The sequence below is a fragment of the Macrobrachium nipponense genome, chromosome 43, assembly GCF_015104395.2.
Source record: "Macrobrachium nipponense isolate FS-2020 chromosome 43, ASM1510439v2, whole genome shotgun sequence".
NCBI lineage: Eukaryota > Metazoa > Arthropoda > Malacostraca > Decapoda > Palaemonidae > Macrobrachium > Macrobrachium nipponense.
The window spans coordinates 52,130,201-52,147,700 of record NC_061104.1 but is presented as its reverse complement, the minus strand read 5'-3'; the positions used below and the strand labels follow the sequence as shown (position 1 = coordinate 52,147,700).

Sequence of the window (17,500 nt, the reverse complement as noted above, 5' to 3'; positions counted from 1 at the left end):
TAAGAGTTTTTTTTCTCTAAATGTTTTTTTAGGGGTAGGACTGAATGTTATGTGCAATAACTGTCTTTCTAAAAATAGATATTGTGAAGGATAAGAATAAATGCTGATACACAACAGGCTTTTATTTAAAAGATTTTAGGAAAACAATTCATGTTGATGTTCAATAGGTTATTTAAAAAAGAAAGATTTTTTTAGGATAATAATCAATGTTGACTCTCAAAAGTTTCTATAAAGGTCATTTTTGGGGAATGAGAATGATTGTTGATGTTCAACAGGCTTTATTGTAAAAAATTTACTTTTTTATAAGAATGAATGTCGATGCTCAACATGTGTGTGTGTGTTTTTTTGTAGAGATATTTATTGGGGGCATAAGAATAAATGTTGATGCTAGACAGGTTTTCACTTTATTTTTTTTTAGGGGGCCATAAGAATGAACGTTGATGTTCATTAGTATTTTTTATTTTTTTAGGGGGGTGGGGTTAAAAATGAATGTTGATGCTAAACAGGTTATTTTCTGTAGAAATTATAGTGTCATCAGAGTAAACAGCTCTGCATATTGACTTCCTGCAAGATGAAAACTTTTGCACATAAAGTGTTGGAACCCATAAGTATTAGAACCCTTAACTGTTGGAATCCATAAGCGTTGGAACTCGACAGTGTTGGAGCCCATGAGTGCTATAGAACCCATAAGTGTTGAAACTCATAAGTGTTGGAACTCTTAAGTGTTGCAAACCATGAATGATAAAATTCTTAACTGTTAGAACCCATACATGTTGGAACCTATGAGTGGTGGAACGTTTAGTGTTGGAACCCACAAGTCGTAGAACCCATAAGTGTTAGATTAGAGCTCATGAGTGTTGGAACCTTTAAGTGTTTGTACCTGTAAGTGTTGAAAACTGTAAGTGTTGGAACCTTTAAGTGTTGGAACCTTTAAGTGTAGGAACCCATAAGTGTTGGGACCCATAAGTGTTTGAATCTATAAGTGCTGGGACCCATAAGTGTTGGTACCTTTAAGTGTTGGAACCTTTAAGTGTTGGAACCTTTAAGAGTTGGAACCCATAAGTGTTGGGACCCATAAGTGTTGGAACCCATAACTCTTGGAACCTTAAGTGTTGGGACCCATAAGTGTTTGAACCTATAAGTGTTAGAACCCATAAGTGTTGGAACCTTTAAGAGTTGGAACCCATAAGTGTTGGGACCCATAAGTATTAGAGCCCATAAGTGTTGGAACCATAACTGTTGGAACCTTAAGTGTTGGGACCCATAAGTGTTTGAACCTATAAGTGTTGGGACCCATAAGTGTTGGGACCCATAAGTGTTAGAGCCCATAAGTGTTGGGATCCATAAGTGTTGGAACCTTAAGTGTTGGGACCCATAAGTTTTGGAACCCATAAATGTTGGAACCTTTAAGTGTTGGGACCCATAAATGTTGCAACCCTCAAGTGTTGCAACCCATGAATGTTAGAATCCATAAGTGTTGGAACTCATAAGTACTGGAACCCATAAGTATTGAAATCCACAAGTGTTGGAACCCATAAGTATTGGAACCCAAAAGTATTGAAACCCATATGTATTGAAACCTTTAAGTACTGGAACCCATAAGTATTGGAACCCAAAAGTACTGGAACCCATAAGTACTGAAACCCATAAGTATTGGAACCCATAAGTACTGGAACCCTTAAATATTGAAACCCATAAGTACTGGAACACATAAGTATTGGAACTCATAAATACTGGAAGCCATAAGTGCTGGACCCCTTAAGTTGGAATCCTTAAGTGTTTTGACCCCAAGAGTAGAATCCTTAAGCAATAGAACCTATGGATTTTGGAACCATGAGTGTTGGAATACTTTTGGCTTGCAATGATTTTATCTTCGGAATCCCTTGGGAGTAAACGCTGGAAAAAGTTGAAGGTGTTCGGTGAAGAAATGCCCTTAACTTATTAGGTACCTTTATTTTTAATTCATCCTCTTATCTATTTTATATTGTACATTTTAGAACTGCAAAATTCCTACTTATTTGTTACACCGTCGAGCCTGTAACGCTACCGCAGGTTGTTTTGTTTTTTATAAGCTTTCGGGAATTCATTCCTGCTTGGTTTGACGTTATAGACTCATTAGACTCATTTCCACTTCATCATTCCGGAAATGCTCCGAGATAGTGGAAATGCGCTGCACCGTCACGGGAGGCGTTTTGTTTTGTTTTCTTTTTTTTTTTTCCTTCTCGATGTCAGAAAAAAAAATTTTTGAGTCGTGGCAATGTTGGTGACAGTATTCATCATAGACTAGAATTCATCATAGATGAGAATTCATTGTAGACTAGATATCATGATGATAGTCGTTACAGGAATAGTAGTCATTGTCATAATTGTAGGAGAGGGAAGTCATCATCGACTAGGAATTCATCATAGACTAGGAATGATGATAATGAAAGCCGTTACAGGAACACCGGGAATAGTAGTAGTCACTGTAACGACAGTCACGCAAGTAGGAGAAGGAATACAGGATAATGCCGAGGAAGAAGGAAGACGAGAAGCAACTGAAAAGTAGTTCAGGAGAATCCAAAGCATCGAGGAAGAGTGAAGTAACAGGTAGATGCAGGGAGGGCGTGGCGCGGGTTGCTACTGTTTAGGTGAATTTACAGACGAAGAAGAGAGAGAGAGAGAGAGAGAGAGAGCAGAAAACAAATTGACGATGATAGGGAGGCAGAAAGGGAAGAAGAAGATGAGAGAAGTAGAAAGAGGGGGAGGAGGAGGAGGTGGTGGTGTTGGTGTTGGTGTTGGAGGAGGAAGAAGGGTGGGGGAAGAGGAGGGGAGGAAGATTGTTGGAGGAGGAGGAGGAGGAGGAGGAGGAGGAGGAAAAGTTTTGAGCTTTGGACACAAAGGGACTTTGCAAGGTTGGGGTATTATGGAGGGAGGGCGGAATGAAAGGTGGGCGGGGGAGACAGGAATAGGAATAGGTGGGGGATGGAGAAGGGTGGAGTTGGACGTAGATGGGGGAGATATAGGAGGAAAAGGGGGTATAGAGAGAGAGAGAGAGAGAGAGAGAGGTGTAGGTAGTGCGCAAGTTGAGGTGTTTGTGTGTGTGTCTGTATGTATGTGTATGTATGTGTGTGTGTGTGAGTGAGAGAGAGAGAGAGAGAGAGAGAGAGAGAGGAGTAGGAGTAGAGTACGAAGAGGAGGAGGAGGAGGAGGAGGAGGAGGAGGAGTGGGAGGGAATCTAGAGGTGAGGTGAGGTAGGTAGGTAGGCAGGAGGAGTAAGCGGAGCGAGCGAGAGAGAGAGAGAGAGAGAGAGAGTGAGTGAGTGAGGGGAGAGAGAGAGGTAGGAGAGGGGCGGGGCCGTTGGGCGTGTCTCCGTATCGGTGCTGCGAGTGAGAGAGAGAATGAGAAAGAGAGAGAGAGAGAGAGAGACAGGGTGATGAGAGAGAGAGAGAGAGAGAGAGAGGGGAAGGCACAGCAGCTCCGTTGCTTTACTTCTACTCACTTGCTTCTAGAGAGACCTTGACGGCGGCGGTCTGTGTGTGAGTGTGTGTGTGTGCGTGTTTGGGGAAGAAGGCGCTCTCTCTCTTAGGACGCCGCCGAAGAAGAAGAAGAAGTTCTTCCTTTCTCCCTTTCGCCTCCGTCAGGCCACCGCCCGCACGCCCCTCGTCCTCGTCCTCGTCATCATTATCATCATCATCTACAACATCATCCTTCTCTTTCTCTTCCTCTTTCCCTTTCTCTACCCACGACCTACCGCTCCTATCGTCATCCTCTTCTCTCCTTCCCTTTTTTTTGGCTTCTCCTTCCTTTCCTCTTCCCTTCCTCCTCCTCCTCCTCCTCCTCCTCGTTCTTCCTCCGTCTGCGCCCTCAAAATCTTCTCCTCCTCCTCCTCGTCCTGCCCCGGTGCCCCTCGCGTGCGTCGGAGGACCTCTCCTCCTCCTCCTCCTCCTCCCATTCATCCTTCTTGTTCTTCTGATTGCGCCGATCTTCTGCTGCTGCTGCTCCGACCGTCAGTCCTCCCTTCGTCCAAGGGCTTTGGCAGCAGCGACTCTCAGCGACTTTGAGCGACTCCTCTTATCCTCCTCCTCCTCCTCCTCCACGACATCCTCAACCTTCGGCGAAGAGGACCACGACTAAGACGACGCCGACGAGGTCGCCGCAGCCGCCGTCGGAGGCGAGACTCGGCCACGTCGGAAGGCGCCGCTGTTGGCGGTCGAGGCCGAAGTCCGAAGACAGTTGTTGTTGTTATTATTACGTGGGCGCCTTTCGTCCTGTGAACTGCTGCCGGGAGTCGTCGTAGTGGGCCGTTGAGTGTGTTGTGTGTGTGTGTGCCACGCCCATACTTGCCCACGCACTCACACGCCACATCTACATACACACTCGTTACACACGCACTCACGCGCTTCTGCACGCAGCAGCAGCAGCAGCAGCAGCAGCAGCAGCAGCAGCAGCAGCAGAAGAAGAAGGAGAAGAAGAGACTGTCGTATAGAGTTCGAGTGACCAAGTGAGAGAGAGAGAAATCGTTCGGTTCCCTCCCTCCCTCTCCTGCTCCTCCTCCTACTCCGGGCCAAGTCCAGCGGCGGCTGAGGGTTGAGGCCACACGGGAACTTCAACCCCGAGGTAGTAGAAGTGGGCACAGAGAGAGAGTGAGAGAGTGAGTGAGAGAGAGACAGAGAAAGATAGAAGAGGAGCTAGCTGCTGCCTTCTTCATCTTCTCCAGAAGTGACTTGAAAAAGTGCGTCGTTTCCAACGGCGAGTCAACGAGCAGAAGAAGAAGAAGAAGGAAGAGGAGGAGCTTCTTCGGAGGCGATTCGTTTCGGTTGTTCGCAGGAGAAAGAGACTGACTGCAAGTGACCTCCTGACCTGACCTCCTGACCTCCCTCCCTCCCTCCCTCCCTCCCCCCTGCCTGCCTGCCTGCCTCTCGCTCTTAAAACCTGACCTTTTGGGGGAGGTTTTCAATTTATTTTTTTGTTATTTGCTGTTATGTTTTAGTGTTTGTGCCGAAACTTATAAAAGTCTCGTTTTCGATCCCGATGGAAACTGAACTTTGACCCAGAAGAGGAAAGAAAGAAAAGTCTCTGATAGTAGTTGTTAAGTGACGCTTAGAAAGCGTGAAGGAAGGAAGGAAGGTCCGCCGCCCGTTGAGACTGAGCGGGAGATCTTTCTAAGCAACCCATCAATCATCAATCATCAGTCACCCAGTTGGACGCCGCTGAGTACACAGAGTGAAGGTAAGTATTGATATATATTATATATATATATATATATATATATATATATATATATATATATATATATATATATATATAAAACTCGTGTTTTCCTTTCTGTACTTCGGGCAGGCACTTTTTATCAGGTGTATACATAATAACGAAAGCGATATATTATATATATATATATATATATATATATATATATATATAATATATATATATATATATATATATATATATACTCGTCGTACGTGTCTTGTGTCGATGTGCACAGGCATTTAAATTTCCATGGAAACAAGTGACTGTCTTTTGTGTTTGCACACCTTTGCTGCAAGAAATTAATTGTACCGTTGGCATAATGGAAATAGTATCAATTTTTCTTTTACTTCAATTATCGCATGTCGATCATAATGACCATTTTTCCTTTATAGTCTGGATCCATCCGGCCTAACTTCAAGTGCCCTGACATTTGATCGCCTCCTCTCGTCTATTATTTGTGACGCGTTCTTCTGAATGAGCGAGAGCCGCTTTTAGACCAAACATTTTTTTTTTTTTTTTATCGGACCTCCGTCTCTCCTTCCGTTGCAGTGTGTGTTTTGTCTTTGTAGCTCTCTGTAGCTCGCTTTCTCTTTGTAGACAGGCAACCCCGCCATGAATTATTTCACTCGGGACCCCCACCAATAACAGAATCAATCACCACCGCCACTCGTACGCGACTTTGAAAATTCTCGGGAATTCTGAGAATGTCTAAGAATTCTCCCTTTTGTCTTTGCTCTTCGCTGACCTCCTCGGCGTTGTGTGGTATTTTAGTGCCTTCGTCGGGAATTCTCTCTCTCTCTCTCTCTCTCTCTCTCTCTCTCTCTCTCTCTCTCTCGTCTTGTGTTTACCTGGATGAGGTCGGTCGCAGGTTGGTTGATTTGGGAGCGCTTTTATCTCCGCGCGCTACTCGTGGTCAGATTCATGTATCATATATACATATACATAACTTACACATATACATATACATATACATATTTAGATCGCGGGCATAACATAACGTGGTAAAGTTACTTTGAAGCATTCTACCTACCAAAGGGGAATGCGCCCGAAGACATACACGAAAGCTAAATACCCTTATTATTATTATGACAAAGAACTGGAGGACTTCCCGTCCCTGCCAGCATCTTACTAAGCAGAGCCTCTGGTCAGTCCGTCTCCTCAACGACTGATGATTATCATTGCAGCAGCAGAAGACGGCGACAACGATGACGACGGTCATCACTGCATTGAACTCTTACCTAACCGAATTGGCTGCTTCATCTCCGCGTCGGGATGAGCAGCATCGCCGCTTCGGAGAGACGCAGACAACATCAGCTTCTCTGCTGGTCTCCGCTACCTGATGCTGTTGCTGCTGCCGCCTTTTCTCTCTCTCTCTCTCTCTCTCTCTCTCTCTCTCTCTCCACATCTGAGTCGCTGGCACCCGGCAACGACGCGAAGGATCTTTCCCTCGAGGAGGTCCCTGCGGAGCAAACGGACTCCCATAGGATCACTATCTACGGCGGAAACTGGTCGCTGAGAGAGAGAGAGAGAGAGAGAGAGAGAGAGAGAGAGAGAGAGAGAGAGAGAGAGAGTATGCAACAAGTGAACTTAGATGCGCAACAGGGAGACCCAGCCCCATTTCGTACTCCTTTCTGGTCATTTTTGGCCTCCTTTTGACCTCTGTGTGACCTCTGCTCGTGACCTCTCGCTTGCCACCGGATCTTGGGGTGTGTGAGCTAAGGTCGAGATGGGTGACCTGCAAGTGACATTTTGAAATAATGGTTTTTATCAGATCATTATTGCCTCCCGATTTGCTTTCGTATCAATTTTAATTTCATGTCAAATTTCCTTTTAACATCAAATTTACGAGTCACACGTAATGGTCCTTTTTCATCGCAAGTTATGCTCACGTAATGATTGTTCTTGCTGATGCATTCTCTTGTTCGAAATTCAAGTCCGGTGGTCATTCCTTCTCTAAGTTTTATTACAAATTCTTTTCGCCTTTAAGCAGATTTAAATCTACGAGGCTCAAATGATGAGGATTATATTTGAAACAATATTAAGGAGTATGAATTTCCTAGGCTTATGTATATTTGAAACAGTATTACGGAATATAAATTTTCTAGGCTTTTGTATATTTGAAACAATATTAAGGAGATATATTTTCTAGTCTTATATTTGTAACAATTTTAAGGAGATATGTTTTCTAGTCTTATATTTGAAACAATATTAAGGAGATATATTTTCAAGGCTCTACTGATAAGACTTATGTTTGAAACCATTTTAAGGAGAGATAAATCTACAAGGCTAAAATAATGAGGCTTAAATTTGAAACGATCCCTCAGTAAGATATACTAAGGGGGAGGTTTCCCCTTCCCTAAAGAACAAACGTCTCTGGACTTGTCGTTCTTTATAAAATCTCACGACACAAGAACCTTGTGGTACCAGAGTATGACTTCAGTTAATTTACTAAGGTCATTAAGTTTTTCTAGAAAAAAAAAAAACGGCGGCTGGATTGCCCTCCTGATAGGAGTCTATATTATCTGTAATGTACCTATAAACATGACTATTATAACTCCAAAATGCGCGACCATAATGCACAATGAACGCTTTTTCTAAAACCTGGATAAATATTCTTATTATCCGGTCGTAATTCTGAAGAACGTAAACATTTCAAGGATAAGGGATGTGCACACACACACACACACACACTTCACCACACACACACATATATATAATATATATATATATATATATATATATATATATATTATATAGATTATATATATATATATGTATATGTATGGCTCCTAAAACAGTATAAACACAACAGAAACCATATATTCCAAATGGCGACACTTCACTCCGATTAGGACTGAGGTACTATTAACCGAAATGTCCGGTTTTGTCCGGTTAACAGAGTTTTTAATGTGTCTTTTAAACCTTATATTTGCAATTCATAACCATGCGTATTAATCCTCCTTAAACGAAATTCAGATGTTCATTTATGAGAAGAAAAACCTGAGGAATTTCTTTGGCAAAACTTTATACCTTTGTTAGGAATCATGAATATTAGTGAGTTCATTATTATTGGCAATTTGTATTTATATAAATCATGAAAGTGATAAAGTGTAGCTGTGTGTAAGAATGATAAAAAAATATATAAAAAAAATGGAAAGATAGCCTGATTTGGCAAAGCAAAAAATGAATCAGAAAATCAGGATGATTTATCCTCACTGATCTAACTCTTCAAAGGATAAGAGTCCTGGAAAGTCTCTCAGATGCCATGAGTTCGGGTCTCCTCCAGGCCGATGAGGCGATGAAAAATCACTGGCTCTGTGTCATGATCAGTTGCTGCCGTGGTGTGGATCCAACATGTTCTTTGGAGGCTCGAATTTAAAGTTAATGTTAGGAAGCTCGAATTTAAAGTCATTGTTTGGAAGCTCGAATTTAAAGTCGTTCGAAAGCTGGAGTTTAAAGTCAATGTTAGAAAACTTGAGTTTAAAGTCAATGTTTGGAAGCTTGAATCTAAAGCCAAATTTTTGGAAAATCGATTTTCAAGTTAATGTTAGGAAGCCCGAATTTAAAGTCATTGTTTGGTAGCTCGAGTTTAAAGTCAGTGTTTGGAAACCCGAATTTAAAGTCAATGTTTGGAAGCTCGAATTTAAAGTCAGTGGATTGAAAAAGAAACCCACAAAATCGCTTTGTAACTTGTTTACTTCTCAAAGTATTTACATTTAATTTTACTCCACACTCGAGTACTTTCAGGCCCTATCTGTGGCCCATTTTCAAGAGATGTTTGGGATGTTAGCCTGGGTCAAGGCCCAGCAGTCTTCTGGAACTTCTTCTCGTTGAGCTGTCATTTATGTGATGGTTGTTCTGGTTTCCTTGGGAGTTGCCAATCCCCTCTTGTCGCTCTGATAAGTCAGTGTTAAGAAGCCCGAATTTGAAGTCAGTGTTTGGAAGGTTGAATTTAAAGTCAATGTTTGGAAGCCAGAGTTTAAAATCAATGTTTGGAAGCTTGAATTTAAAGTCAATGTTAGGAAGCCCGAATATAAAGTAATTGTTTGGAAGCTCGAATTATAGTCAATGCTTGGAAGGCCGAATTTAAAGTCAGGGTTTATAAGCTTGAATTTAAAGTCAATGCTTGGAAGGTCGAATTTAAAGTCAATGCTTGGAAGGTCGAATTTAAAGTCAATGCTTGGAAGGTCGAATTTAAAGTCAATGTTTATAAGCTCGAATTAAAAGTCGGTGTTTGGAAGCTCGAATTTAAAGTCTTACTGTATAAATTTAGAAACTGTTTGCCAATTGAACTTTTCAGTTCCAGAGGTCCTTTATTCCTCACACCGTTGGACTATGGAACTGTCTCCCTGAGGATGTCGTGTAATTGGATTTACAGAAGTTCAAGCAGTGCTATTCTTCTTGCATTTTAATGCATTTTTATCCATATTTTTTGTTTCTTTTTAATAAGTGAGATCTCATCTCTCTGTATTTCCCTTTACCTTCTCTTACTTCTCAATGAGCACCATATTCTTTGAAAGCTTGAATTTGAAGTCACTAGCCCTTGTGGGCTTGTTCGTAAATTGGGCTCATCATCCAAATACTAATAATGATAATGATAATTGAGTTGCTCTAGTTTATGGCGAAAATTTACTGTGTCATCCTCTCAGAGAACTGGGGACTTCAGTGCACTCTCCTAACCACGAGTCTTTTAGCTTTTAAAAGCAAGACTCTGGGTGAAAGAGTGTAAAACCTTAAGTGAAGATAGAGAGCTGAACACTTATATTCTTCATTTGACCAACACTCCTTAGAAATGGATGGTAGTATATTCACCCTCCTTTTATAGAAGTAGAAGTACTCTGTGCGTCTACGTTTAAAAACTGAGGTTCTTTTAATTTTCGGAAGCGAAATAGGACTTGGAAGTTTTGCAGTAAACGTATTTCCACTTTGAAAGCTTAAAAATGAGAGTACCTCAACCTTGCATGTTTAGGAATCTAAGTATGGTCATCTAATGACCTTAACCTTAAGCTATAGAAGGGTCTTCTAATGTAATTTTGGTAAAAGATGCCCTTTCGACAATAAATACCTAAAGAGTCGTAATTTTCCCTATTAAATGTAATTGTACTTTAGCATTGAAAATTTAGCTAATGAGGTATTGATTACGCCATTTCAAAGGAAAATGGCGAACGCACTGAGAAACATGTCGTAAAGACACGTCGGCAACTCATTGCACATACATCACAAACAGGTTAAATACAAGCCAGTGGCTTAAAGACACGTAGGGAACTCATTGCACATACATCACAAACAGGTTAAATACAAGTCAGTGACTGAAAGACACGTAGGGAACTCATTACACATACATTACAAACAGTTTGAATGGATATCAGTGACTTATTGGTTGTCTTAACCAGTAGTGCTTTATACGATGAGCCTTCTCCAGTTGCAGTCGTTGACTTGTTTTCAACCTGTTTGTGATATGTATTCCGTAAACTGACGACCCACTTATGCCATGTTTTGCTCTGGTGTTGACGGATCCTTAGGGAGTTTGCAAATCGACGAGTTCCCAAGGTAACAGCTATCCCGACAAAACGAGTACATAAAGTAACGGCTTGAGGTAAAGGTATCCCAACGTGTTCGTAAGGTAACAGCTTAAATTAACAGTTATCTCGACAAAACGAGTTGGCAAGATAACAGCTTAAAGGTTCCAACTGTCTCGACGAAACGAGCTCGGAAGGTAACAGCCATCCAAAAATCCACCTGGAGTGGTAACACAGGATTATCGATTATTGGCTCAGTATGGTTTAGTGGGCTTGTGCCAGTCTCTCCGGTGTCCTGTTATTTGTTAACGTTTTCTCCCAAACTGCATCTTTGGTTATTATCTTCTATTATATATATATATATTTGCAGGGCCAGTATTTCCAGTGTCCTGTTATTGGACTTTCTTTTAACCTTTACTTCCATACTTTATTCTTGATTATGTTTTATTCTGCTGTCTAAGTATTTCCAGTGTCCTTTTATTGGACTTTCTTTAACCTCGTCTTCCATACTCTATTCTTGATCTTTATCTTATATTCTGGCTTGCCAGTGTCTCTGTGTTGCTGTCCTAGGTCAGCTAAACTATGCTCTGTTTTTTTCCATCTGTCCACCCGCCTGTGGTGTTTGCGTATGGTAACACTGCGTCCCAGGCCTTATATAGTTACGCTATTTGTAAGTGTTAGTTAAATAAAAGGATATCTGTGTGTACATTTGCAAATGAAAAGTGTTTGAATAATTTACTGAATGCGAATTACACCGTTGATATTCGAAATAGGATATTATTGTAATTGGTGAATGTAAGCTGAATGTAACTATCTAAAGCCCGGGACGCAGTGTTACCATATGCAAACACCACAGATGAAAAAAACCGAGTATAGTTGATGGCTGTTTTGGGGAGGTTTTAGACACTTTCCTAAATTTTTGATGCTGAGGCTCATGAAAGACTAACTAGCGAGAGTTGAATAAAGCTAGTTTTGAGCACACGACTACTTTCTGTACTCGATTGACGTATATATCTTGATATTCTTTATTGTATAAACTGAGAATCGTATTACACGTAATTTCTGAATATTGTCCACGCAGTTATCTTGGCGTTTCATTCACACCAGGATACTTCTCTCTCTCTCTCTCTCTCTCTCTCTCTCTCTCTCTCTCTCTCTCTCTCTCTCTCTCTCATCACTCATCTCATCTATATATATATATATATATATATATATTATAGAGAGAGAGAGAACGAAGAGAGAGAGAGAGAGAGAGAGAGAAAATGAGGTATCCCGGTGTGGATGAAACGCCAAGACTACTGCGTGGACAATATTCAGAAATTACGTGTAATAAACGATTCCCATTTATACGATAAAGACCATTCACAAGATTATTACGTCAAATTATATATTTATTATATATATATATATATTATAATATATACTATTATATTATTATTTATGATATATTATATATATATATATATATATATATATATATATATTTATGATATATATAATATATATTATATTATATATATATATATATATATATATATATATATATATATATATATATATATGTCTTTAGTCACCGGAAATATTTAGATATAAAAATTTAAAAAGATTATATAGTGGCTATACAAGAAATTGTAACATCATAGTGCGGAATCTTTCGCCTGTTCTCTAGGGTACTGGATTAACGAGACAAAGTCAGAAGACAATAACCAGTATTACTGAGTTTCTTTGTTATCTACTTTAGGTCTCCTTTGGACATCTCGTGTAGGATTGGGTCCTGAATTCGTCGATGATAAAGCACAGACCATTAGGATGATAGGCATGGGCTTAAGTTATCCAATCTCATATATACTGGATACTTTCTAAATCTGCAGCTGAAAACCCCTCCCTATGGACAGAGTTAACAAACTAATAATGAATCCAAGAAGGCTCGAAATGGAAACCAGCCAGCAGAGAGAGAGAGAGAGAGAGAGAGAGAGAGAGAGAGAGAGAGAGAGAGAGAGAGAGAGAGAGCTTTATTTCCTACGTAAAAATAAATAATAGTAATAATAAACAAATGCTCATCACAGGCGCAGCCTCGAATGTTCGTGGAAATGACAGCTGACGAACTGAACTGTTTTTTTATTAACATTATTCGTACTACTTACTACTGATACTAACAATAATAATAATAAAATGATAATAAATAACTTAGAATCTGATTAGGTAGTTTTTAGGCATTACATGACAGAATTTCGTGATGTTATATAGAGTATAAGAGAGGTTTTTAGATCTTACCTCTTTGGACATAAGGAAAACGCGGTTCTCTTTAGCACAATACGTTACTTTTTCTCAGTTTAGAGAGAGAGAGAGAGAGAGAGAGAGAGAGAGAATTTGTATGAAAATGTGATAAATGAATGAGTATGAGGAAATGGAAAATAAAACACACCTGAAATTTAGCAGACGACAGCAGAGAGCAGGAGTGAATTCGCTCCTGGCTGAAATATTTGGAGATCGGAATTTTCACAGCTATTCCGTGTTCCAGTCGTAACCAAGGTAGAACTCTGAGCAACCTGAGTAGTATTATAACTGATGTGATAAAACGACATTGTGTGCAACAGCCTGCCTGCTAGCTCCCCAGTGGCGTGATCGGTATGGTTTTGACCTGCCACCTCGGTGGCCGCGAGTTCAATTCTCGGGCATTCCATTGAGGTGTGAGAGATGTGTATTTCTGGTGATAGAAGTTCACTCTCGACGTGGTTCGGAAGTCACGTAAAGCCGTTGGTCCCGTTGCTGAATAACCACTGGTTCCATGCAACGTAAAAACACCATACGAACAAGCAAGCAGCCTGCCTGCTTGCACCGATAAACCTGTGAAGTCAATCAAAGTGACAGGAAGAATGAATTGTCCAAAATCAAATTAGTGTAAATTTAATCTGTTCATGTAACACCACCTTGAAAAGTGCTTTTAAGAAATCATCAAGACATCATCCTCAACAGAGTTCCAACATGTTCACAAAATCTTAGCTTTTACTAATTTAATCTGGACCAGACAGGGAAGGAATTGAAGGTCAGAATTAAACATGTAGAATATTCACCTAGAATTGGGCAAAAGAACAATGCTCCTTTTGGGCACCGAAGTGAAAAATCACATAGAATTGATTGGTCCCTTAGTGGTAGAATAACGAGATGTAATGATATCGTTACTAGAGGTCTCTTAGAATTTGCATTCATTTGCAGCTAACGAATGAAAAGTGTGTTATTTCAAGTCCAGTTCTGTACACGTTTGACCCCATTCTGCACGAGATGTTCAGAGGAGATTGAAAGAAACCCAGCGATATACTCGTTGTAATGCCCTTCTCCACATCTTAGTTAATTCATCCAGGACAGTTTACACCAATTTTGCTGGTTTTTCTAAGCACTGAAATGGTTACAAACTCCATCAGTCACACTTGTTTGTTAAACAGAGTCTTCTTTGTTATAATTTTTGTTCCATTTCTACAATTTGCCGTAAAGTAAAGGTGAAAGATTTGCACGCTTTTTTTTTTATTTCTTTTTTTGGCTTTATAATTCCTATTTTTGATGCCTCATATCAATATCTTTTGGGTCACGTTTTCTTTATATATATATATATATATATATATATATATATCATATATATATATATATAAATTATATATATATATATATATATATATATATAGATATATATATATACATAAACTCATAGCTATAAAGAAACGTGGCACAGAAGAGTTTTTATATAAGACAAAAACTGAAATATATAGCCACAAAGAAATTGGGCGGGAAAAACACGGAGTGCAATATAGTGTATATATCATACGTATGTATCACACACACACACAAACACATATATAATAATTATTATAATATATATATAATATATATGGACATATATTTACATATATATATATATATATATATATATATATATATATATATTTATATATATAACATATATATATATATATAATAATATTATAATGATAGTGTTAATTATATATTAATATATATATTAATATATATAGATATAGTATATATATATTTATATATATATATATATATATTTTATATGTGTGTGTGTGTGGGTATACATATACATGAGAAGTTAAGAGGCATTTTCTCAGACTTTCAGTGTTTAACCTTTATACGTGTTCGTGTTTCGAATTCACATCTGTAGGTTCATTGTGTCTCCCTTAATAAGAAAAAATAATAAAAAAATGTGAGTTTCCGAAATGAAAATTTAATCTCCACATGTAAAATGAAGATGCAACGAATTAACTTAAACCCTAGCCCATTTTAAACAATAAACTTTGTACTCTTAATCAGCTCACTTATGCTTTTATCTATCTATTTATTGATATATTAACCTTTTCCTTGCTTTCTGATACCGATCTCTTCCTCCTGCATTTCTGTTCTCTGTAATTTCTTTCAAATGAACACCATAATCTTTGGAGGCTTGAATTTCTAGTCAGTGGCCCTTTCCATATGAATAAGGTTTATGCTCTGTATAGTTATGGAGGAGGCCTTCTCGGAGGCCAGTAGAACTCAAAATAATGGCTGTTTCTGCGGCATTCAATGAATATAGTTTCATCTCTGTTCTTCCTACAGTCACGCTGATGAGAAGAAGATTGTCAGAGGAATGGAGCAGACTATATAAATTGATTGCTGTAGAAACAGCCATTAATCTCAGTAATGATAATAATAATAATAATAATAATAATAATAATAATAAAATAATAATAATAATAATAACATTATTATTATTATTATTATTATTATTATTATTATTATTATTATTATTATTATTATTATTATTATTATTATGTTGAACCTCTCATATACACAGGTGATGTGTGTGCTTCGAAGTTTGTACCCTGGTCATATTTGTGACGAAATAATTGCTTAATAGTGGCACTCATATAGCAGGACATTGCTTCAAATTGACTCATAGTCGACTTTTATAACATTGTTGCATGACTTGGTTGGAGATGAGGGGACAGGGGGACGGGGAGGGGGAGGGGTTGGGGGTTGGGCAGGAGGGTTGGGGGGGGGGGGGGGGGGGGGGGGGGGGGGGGGGGGGGGGGCCGTGTCAGAGGATTTGGGAGGCGAACAATAGCATCCAGCCCACCTGCATTTGCTCTGCGTTTGTTGTTCTACTTCTTCTTTTCATCTTCTGCTTCATCAGTTTATTCATGACCCACTCATGTTTTCGAGTTTGTTATCGTCACCGTTTTCACTCCCGAAGGTGCACTGTAGGCATTACTTATGGTTCTTTGCAGCGTCCCTTCCTTAGGCCCCTAGCCGCTACAACCGCTTTCGTTCCTTTTACTGTACCTCCGTTCATAATTTCTTTTCCACCTTTCTTTCCTCAACCATCTCCTAACGACTGATTCATAGTGCATCTGCTTTGAAGTTTTCCTCCTGTTACACCTTTCAGTCCTTATAACCATCACTTCCCGTTTCAGCGCTGAATGACGTCATAGGTCCCAGCGTTTAGTCATGGGCTTAAATTCTATATTCTACTCTATGCGTTTTCGCTCGTTCGCTTCTCTAAGAGCAAAGTCAGTGTTGGTTGAAATGACCTCGGGGACAGTCTCCGCCCTTGTAGTATTCTGTGAGGTTGAAAAATTAAAGAATCTCCAATTCCACGTCTGCTGGAAACTGTGTGGTCCTTGTGATGTGCCCTTTGAGACCCATCTGGGGTCATCCGGGATGACCTTGATGGATGACATATCATTCTAGAGTTGTTCATGTTGATTTGAGAGCTGCCGTAGGCTTGGTTAGTTGTATGGCTCTTGTCAGTAAAGTATTCTGTGTTCTAGACCTCCTTTACATTTTTTGAGGTCATGGGTCTAGTGAGCGCAGGGCAGACATAATCATCTTGTTTGATGGTCCTCACTGGGAAATGTTTTTGACTTTCCCGAACTGGTGGCTTGATTAATCATTGCCTAGGAGATCGTATAGTGTGTCAGCCACGCAACAATGACTTCTGTGCTCACAATCCCATAAATGAGAAAGGAATTTTGATACATACTTAGTCTGAATATTTATGGGATCAGTGTCAATAGCCTAGAAGTTGTGACACCAGTTTTCGTAACCATAAAAAATCAATCAATCAGTCAGTAACGAGACAAAGAATGGTTACATGAGGTTGAAACCTAGGAAAACGTGAGTCTCTTTGTCGATCTCTCACCACACTGCCATTATCTGGTTTTTCTTTGCCTACTACTTGATGAATCTCAACATTTGAACTTCTTTTTACCCCTCTGGTTCCTCAGTGGACGAGTGGGTTGCGTACTCGCCTATCAATCTGGTAGCCAGATTTTGCTCTTCGCTCTGCCAATGCAGAACCAGAGGAATTCATTTCTGGTGAATTCGAAATTCATTTCTCGATATAGTGTGGTTTGGATCCCACAATTAAGCTGTAGGTCCTGTTGCCAAGTAACCAATTGGTTCTTAGCCACGCAAATAAAAATCTAATCCTTTGGGCCAGCCCCAGGAGAGCAGCTGTTGGTCAGCTCAGTGGTCTGGTTAAACTTAGATGTACTTAACTTGTAGCCCCCTCAGACTCCAAGATTTCATGCGGACGGGGCATAAGAGTAAACCCTTTGAAGTTGTCAGAAAACGAAGCATTGTACAAATGGCTTCCTGTACTATCTTCGCAAATGAACACATTAAGAGCACATGCTTCAGATCTAGGGCATTGCCAGTACTGTATATTAGTGTTCTGCTTGGATGTCGCCAGTAAT

The 17,500-nt window shown here is 39.7% G+C and overlaps 1 protein-coding gene across 2 annotated transcripts in view; it reads left to right on the top strand.

The window, feature by feature from the left end:
* The first annotated feature begins 3,460 nt into the window (after window positions 1-3,460).
* The window catches only part of LOC135213739 (leucine-rich repeats and immunoglobulin-like domains protein 3), a 335,032-nt gene continuing 320,992 nt past the window's right edge, over window positions 3,461-17,500 (top strand). Inside the window, exons 1-2 of one of the 2 annotated variants that reach the window (XM_064247861.1) lie at window positions 3,461-3,518; window positions 4,973-5,211. The gene's annotated coding sequence lies outside the window, so the exon portion shown is untranslated. The remainder of the gene's footprint in view (window positions 3,519-4,972; window positions 5,212-17,500) is intronic. The other variant, XM_064247862.1, reaches the window with a different exon arrangement.